The sequence below is a fragment of the Bos grunniens genome, chromosome 24, assembly GCF_055505025.1.
Source record: "Bos grunniens cultivar Pamir isolate PY7600 chromosome 24, Bosgru_T2T1.0, whole genome shotgun sequence".
In the NCBI taxonomy this organism is placed as follows: Eukaryota; Metazoa; Chordata; class Mammalia; order Artiodactyla; family Bovidae; genus Bos; species Bos grunniens.
In genome coordinates, this window is record NC_141188.1 from 50,259,603 (window position 1) to 50,267,358 (window position 7,756).

Genomic DNA, 7,756 nt, shown 5'->3' on the forward strand with positions numbered 1-7,756 from the left:
CCTGCTGGACAAGACCCATGACCTCACCTCTCCTGGCTCCAGGCAGCAGCCCCGCCCACTTCTGGAGAATTCCATGACTCAGGTAAGAGGGGTGGGGCCTTGTCAAAGTCTCAGAGCCAAGGTCACTCGGCCCTGCTGCCACCCTGTCTCTGCCGTTTCTGTAGAGGTGCACGGCCAGGACTGGAAGGCACTGCCATTCCTGCTCAGCCAAGGGACCAGCCTCCCCAGGGGGTAGTGAGGGGAGGCCTGTGGGGCCTGGAGGGGAGTCTTGATGATCTGGGGGGCCAGGGAGTTGCAAACTGCAAGCTCCTACCTGGCTAAGCCTGTTGGGTGGGGAGCCTAGGGAGCAGCTGTTGCAGGCAGGACTAGGGGCCTGGGGCCTGGGCCTGGGCCTGAAAGACGTTCCTTAGCAGATGAGAGGTTACACTCGGGCAGCCAAGTACGGTGGCATGGGCTGTGCACTGCTTAACCCTAGGAGGCGACCCCTCCACAGATTTTGGTGCGATGGCTGGTGGATGTGAGATGTGATGGCTCCATCCTCCTTCCTGCTCTCTTTCTCCCTCTCTCCCTCTCCCTCTCATATATACACACACAGGCGCACGCTTAGTTGAGTGATTTTTACATCAATGTCCTGATGTGTGCACATTTCTTCTGTCCTGTTTAAAGAAGCCACAAAGTAATGGGGATTGTGGCCTAGGGTTCCAGCAACAAGAGGAACGGGTTTAGAATGGAAAATCTGAATTGCCTTTCTTCTAAAACCCCTTTCCTAAGCCTGCTCCATGTTCCTCAAAGTCAGAATTACCATCAAGACCCTAACTCGGACCCCATGGGGACCAGGCCTTGGTGGAGAGGAGTCACTTTCCCCTTCTCAGGACCCGCCTCTTGCTCTCGTGTGGGCTGGGCCCTTCCTCATGTTGTCCCCCATGCAGACTTTGAGGCCCAGCTGAAATGTGACCTTGTCCTGGAGGCTCCCCTGAGCCCTGAAAGCCCTCACGCCAGCCCTCCCGCTTCTGAGGCTCCCATCTCTCTCTTTGCTGACTCCTTCCCCTCAGCCTAAAACAGACCCGTGTCTTTGTCCGCTGAAACCCCCTGCTACACAATTTCCGCCTCCTCTATTCCCTGCTCAGCTCACTGACACAGAAGGCTATATCCTCAAAGATGCTGGCCACGGCCTTTCTGATCCCATATCCCCTTCCACCCCATGATCATGACGCTGTTCAATCCAGGTGGGCCCGTGACCAGTAGAATGGGGTCAGAGTGAGGCTGTGTGACCTTAGGCCTGAATAGGTGATGCTCTTCTTCTTTCTTTGCTGGAAGCCTACTTGGCACCCTGACCGCCATGTCCAAGCTCAGCTCCCTAAGGCTGCCATGCTGTGAGGAAGTCCAGGCCACAGGATGGCCATGGGCAGATTTTCTAGTTGCCAGCTCCAGCTGAGGTCCTGGCCAAGAGTCGGCACTGGCCACCAGCGTGAATGAAGATGCCGTGAGGTCACTTTGGCCCCCAGCTGCTGAGTGTCCTCCAGCTGTAGAATCTTACCAGCTGAGCTTCAGACATCACAGGGTAGAAACAAGCTGTCTCCTCTGTGCTCTGTCCAAACTGCTGACCCACAGAAGCTGTGAGCATGATGACACAGTTGTGACGCCAAGCGGGGCCCAGGGGGTTCCTGAGCACAAGGCCTTTCTGTGTCTCCCATTTCTTTTTTCTTAAAATTAATTAATTATATATTTTTTGGTTGTGCCTGGTCTTCGTTGCTACGAGGGCTTTTTCTCAAGTTGCGGAGAGAGGGGGCTGCTCTCTTGTTGCCGTGTGAGGGCTTCTCACTGTGGGGGCTGCTCTTGTTGCAGAGCAGGGCTCTGGAGTGTGGGCTCAGTGACGGCGGTGCCAGGGCTTAGTTGATCCACGGCACATGGGATCTTCCCAGACCAGGGATCAAAACTATGTCCTCTCCACTGGCTGGTGGATTTCTATCCACTGTACCACCAGGGAAGTACCCCCTGCACCCCCTTTTCTTTGATTATAGGAAACAGCTTGCATTCATCCTCCCTGACCTCCCCTGGGTTCCAGTGGGCAGATTCCAGCAGTTGTTAATAAGGACTGGAGGGAACGGAAGACCAAGGAGAAACAGTCAAGAGCAGCCGTGGGCAAGGTCCTGTTTCCCCATCACAGGATACATACAATATCTTTGAGCTATTTTAGAGATACTGAAACCCCCTCCAGGTAGGAGAAGTTAACAATTAATCATGGTATGCTGCCCACAAGCGTGTAGACCCTAGACCTGGGGGACCTGAAGGTTGATGATGCCGACTCCCATTTACCTCACCACCAAACAATCAGAAGAATGTCCATGAGCTGATCACACTCTCTTTGGACAATTAATACAAAATTTCTCACTATCTTTCCCAAATAGGGGACAGACACACGGATTTGAGAGCATTAGCCGGCTGTGTCCCCGTTTGCCTGGCTCAGCAGTAAGGTAAGGTGAAGTCGCTCAGTTGTGTCCATCTCTTTGTGACCCCATGGACTGTAGCCTACCAGGCTCCTCCATCCATGGGATTTTCCAGGCAAGAGTACTAGAATGGGTTGCCATTTCCTTCTCCAGAGGATCTCCCCCACCCAGGGTTCGAACCCAGGTCTCCCGCATTGTAGGCAGACGCTTTACCGTCTAAGCCACCGGGGAAGTTCATGCTTTTCTACTTCACCCAAAACTCTGTCTCCGAGATTTGATTTGGCATCATCCACACACAGAGAGGCTGAGTTTCCGGCATCAGTTGCTTTTAGCTACTAAATTTGGGGTTATTTGTTCCACAGCAGTAGATAATTGAGACAGCTGCCGTCTGCTTCCCGCTTCCACGCTTGCACGGAAACCCCTGTCACCACCCCAGAATCTCTCGGTGGCTGAAGTTAATGGGCTGGTTTCTGCCTGACCTTTCTTCACCTCTCAGCCACTATTTCAGCTTCTAGGAAACACCCTGACCCTTGGCTTCTGATGCCCCCCTTCTTCCCGGTTTCCTCCTTTTCTCCTGTTGCTGGGGCTCCCCTCATGGGGTTCCCTCCGTCAGTCACCCCTTGAATGTGGGTGTTCTCAGGAATCCGCCTGAGTTTCCTGCTTCTCTCCTGGCACACAGGACTCCAAATCCACCCCTTGGGTGCAGACCACATCCCAGAGCCCCCATCGCCTGTCATCCCACCCCCACCCCAGGGGAGGCCCCCCACCCCATCCCACCCATCACGGTCCCTGTGGTGGTTCTCCAGGTGTGGTCTGAGCAGCGTGGTTCACAGGTGTGGAGCCAACCTTTGGGATGGCAGCAGTGAGGGAAATGGTGCCCGTCGGGCTGGGGACAGAGGTGATGGGAAGGTATTCAGATTTGACCCACTGGGGGGCCGTGTCAGCGTTCCCTAGTAACCAGCTCATGGCTTTCGGGAGAATTAGAGCACAACTGCAGTTTTTCCTCTGATGCCCACCAGCCTAGTTAAGGACACACAGCCCAGATGGATGTTCTTTGCTCACCATCCGCAAATCAGTTCACCCCAAAGTGTAAAAACAGCCTGCTGCTTCCAGTTATTCCCTCTGCCCTCTCCCATATCAGCTCTGATTCGGCCCGAGCGTGCGGACAGTGGGGTGGAGCTGAAACTGTCCCTGAGCACAGGTCTGAGGGCTGTGCTGCCCTCCCCGAGTGCCCCCGTGGATGGGCAGACAGGCCAAGGCCAGCAGCCAGTGAACCAGCTGCACACAGGGTGCGGGAAGCCACCGTATAAGCAGGGAGGATGAGGGTCATGCAGTGGAGGCTGAGCTGGAGGGCCCCGAGGGCGGGTGGGCGTGGATTCCTCTGAGGCTGCGGACTTGTCGGAAGACCCATCAGGAGAGACCCTCGGGGGACTTGGTGTGACTTGGTGGGCAGTGGCCTTGGCAGGTGGAAGAAGCGTGGGGAGGCCAGTGTGGCTGAGGGTGGTTTCAGCCAGAGGCGGGTCCAGCTTTCCAAGCCAGAGAGAGAGCATGGTGAGGCCCTGCCCTGTGCGTGTGTGTTATGGGTGCGAAGTGGGGAGAGGCAACTGTCCTGCATGCCCAGTCGAAGAAGGAATCAAGAAGCGGGATTGAAAACGGAGGGCTGCTGGTGGGAGCAAACTTAGGGATGGCGTCTGGGGTTATGGGCTGGATTGCACACCCCTGCTCCCCTCCTCCAACGCCGCACCTTCCCAATTCATATGCCGAAGCCCTGAATCTTAGAATGTGGCTGTGTTTGGAGATAAGATCTTTAAAGGGGTGGTTAAGGGCACGGCAACCCACTCCAGTATTCTTGCCCTTAGAGCCCCATGGATAGAGGAGCCTGGCGGGCTACAGTCCATGGAGTCTCGACGAGTCGGACATGACTGAGCGACTAAGAGTTGAGGTAAAAGGAGGTCATGAGTCTGGGCCCTCATCCAATATGACTGGGGTCCTAAAAGGAAGAGATTAAGCCACAGACACACCGAGGGAAGACGGTGAGAGGACACGGCGGGGAGGCCGCATTCCCAGGGCGGGGAGGCCGCATCCCCAGGTCGGGGAGGGGCCTCAGGAGGACCCAACCCCAGCAACACCCCCATCCTGCTCGTCCAGCCTCCAAAATTGGGAGAAATAAATGCCTGTGCTTTAAGCACCCCGTCCAGGGAACTTATTAAGCAGCCCGACAGCAGACAGACATCTAGGTTCCAGCTGAGACAGGAGAAGGGGTGCATGAGTGTTGGGGGGCACAGCAGTGATTTCAGATGAGGCTGTGCTTCTCCGCCCCCACCCTACACAGGAGGCCTCCGGGGCTCCCTCACACCCATCTTTTGGCTCTGAGGCACCGTCCTTCTCTCCCCACTTCTTTTTTTTTTGCTGCAAAAAGCTTTATGGTTTCCATTTGGTTAAAGGCTTGGGAGAGGCTCCAGGGTGTTAAAAGTCTGCCTAGTGGCTGCAGAGAGGGGCTTCTGGCAGAGGCGGTGGGGGCAGTTTCCTCAAAGGCTGCTGGGCTTCAGAGGCTCCTAGTCATGCTTGAGGGTGAGTCTTTGGAGGAGATAAGGGACCAGCCAGCCTGTGGAGGTTGGTCAGGTGGTCCCCATCTTCTAGGACGTGTCCCTCCAGGAAGTCACAGAGGTGGGGCTCTGTGCAAGCAGAACCCAGGCCATGCAGATCCAAAAGGGCTGGTTCTGGTGCTTCTCCATGAAAAGGGTGGCTTCCAGAGCGTCCGGGGTTTTACCCGACTCGTCTTGAGACGCTTCTGCGCATCCTGGAAGAGGGAGCGGCTGCAGCACTGGTTTTGCATTTTCAAGAGATGCTGGGTGCCCTTGCACTTCTCCTTAACCCATTCGTAGAAAAAGTGGCCCATGCCCTCCAGAGCCACGTCGTTGTGGTCAGAAGAGAAGCCCAGAGAGAGGTCGGTGTAGAAGGCCGGCAGAGGTGTGTTGACCGGGTGGTTGACAGTGGCCTCCACCTCAGTGGAATAATTCTGACGAATCTGGGAACTCGTGGTTGATTGGTAATGGGCATGTGTACATGCTAAGTTGCTGCAGTTGTGTCTGACTCTTTGTGACCCCATGGACCGTAGCCAACCAGGCTCCTCTGTCCATGGGATTTCCCAGGCAAGAATACTGGAGTGGGTTTCCATGCCCTCCTCCAGGGGATCTTCCCGATCCAGGGATCGAACCTGCATCTCTTATGTCTCCTGCGTTGGCAGGCGGGTTCTTCACCACTAGAGCCACCTGGGAAGCCCTGGTAATAGGGTGGTGGTTGTCGTTCAGTCGTTCGGTGGTGTCTGACTCTTTGCAACCCCATGGACTGCAGTACGCCAGGCTTCTCTCCTTCACCATCTCCTGGAGCTTGCTCAAACTCACATCCATTGAGTTGGTGATAGGAGTTAAGCTCAAAAAATGGTGTTGGCTGGCCCTGGTGATGGTGGAAAACTGAGCGGCTGATTCTGAAGCTTGCATCTGCAAAGAAGGATGGAGGGTGGTTAGAGCCTGCAGCGAGGGGCGTCCCCGGATCTGCTCCGTCTGAGCACCGCTGAAGCAAGAGACAGATCCTCGGGGCCGCTGAGCACGCTGCCTCTCTCAGTTCTCAAAGACTCAGCTCCTACGAAACACAGTGAGTGTGGATGTGAACCTGGAGGTCCTTTAGGAAACACCCACCCCGCGCATCTCCCAGGATGCTGCAGCCGCAGTCGCCTCCAAAGGTGCCCAGACATGTGTGCGCGACACACACACACACACACGCGTGCCCATGTGCTTACACTCATGCCAATATGTCATCTATTAAAATTCCAGTTTTACAGACTTGCTTTAAAATTGCCCAAAGGACATGGAAAATAGCCCTGCTTTGAAGATGTGTGTATGTTGGAAGGGCGGTCTCAGCCCACATCTGGTTTTCGGGTCTCTGGACTGAGCGGGGGTGGGGGGGCTGACTCTGGGCTTCCTACGCTCTGGTTGGGGGGCGGTGGGCTGGTTTTGGGGTGTGTTCATCGCCTGGACACCCCCTCCTCTGCCAGTACGTGCCCTGGGTGGGGGCTTGCTCTGGCCTGGGGCTGGCAGGGGGCAGCAGGTACTGAGGCTCAGGCCTGAGAGGGAGGGGGCCTGGGAGGGGCCCTTGGGGGCAGGCGGACGGGGCAGCCAGGGGCAGGGTGAAGTGTCACCGCACAGGACTCTCCTTCTCTGGGCGTCCCTGCTCCACACACCCGGGAGCCCTGCCGGTTGGCCTGCCTTGGCAGACAAACACTTTACCCCTAGAGAGCAGCCCCTTTGGCCTCCTCCAGCCCTGCCCAGCCTCTGAGGCCAGTTCTCCCCATGATTCATTGGGCAGACGAGGGGCAGGGAATGGACACGGAAGCGCAGTCCTGGACAAGGGAACGGGGGTTCTGCTTGTTCCCTGTGCCCCAGCCTCTCTCTGTCTACTGAGGACAAGCTCAGGAGGCTCTGAGGAGGGACCAGGGGGCTACCGGGGGGCCACCAAGGCTGCGGGGAAGCTGCCACCTGGCAGGGGCACTGCGCCACCCCCTGCCCCACCTTGAACACCTCCCAGAGTGGCAGGCCTGCAGTTGAGCTATGGGACCCCGGGCAGGGCAGACACACGTTGGGCTAGTCCGCAGTGGCTTCCTGGAGGAGGCTGGATTGAAACTGGACCAATAGGAAGAGCCACAGGCTGAGGGGGCTTCCCCCAGTGGCTCAGCAGGCAAAGAATCCGCTTGCCGTGCAGTAAACACAGGAGACGCGGGTTTGATCCCTGAGTTGGGAAGATCCCCTGGAGAAGGAAATGGCAGTCACTCCAGGATTCTTGCCTGGAGAATCCCATGGACAGAGGAGCCTGGCGGGCTCCAGCGCATGGGGTTGCAAAGAATCAGACGCGACTAAGGACTAAGCACATACACACAGCAGGGTGAGGCCTCCTCAGAGGCAGCCAGGACATGCGCTCTGCCCTGGCCTGGGCAGGGCTCCTTCTGCCCCTCCACCACCCCAGCCCCGCTCCCCCCGAGGCCTGCTGTCTCGCAGCTTTCTATGGCCAAAGCGCTGGTCCCTCTGCACCCCATCTCTTCCACAGCACGCGGGGAAGTGCCTCCTCTGAAGCTGTCACCCAGGTGACTTCAGTTCAGAACCAACACTGTTGGCAGCCTGCCCGTGGCAGCTGCCACTGAGAAGCCCCCTGCCACCCGCTGAGCCCCCGCTGCCCAGGCTTCGCATCTCTAGCGTTCCTGCAGCCCCACCCGTGACACGCTTGTCATCCCTGTGGCAGACAGGACGACCCAGCTG

General features: G+C 57.0%; 1 pseudogene; it reads right to left on the reverse strand.

Annotated features, from left to right (window-relative positions):
• Positions 1–4,938: 4,938 nt before the first annotated feature.
• LOC147346249 (ferritin light chain pseudogene) lies at positions 4,939–5,696 on the reverse strand (annotated as a pseudogene).
• Between the last annotated feature and the right edge of the window lie 2,060 nt (positions 5,697–7,756).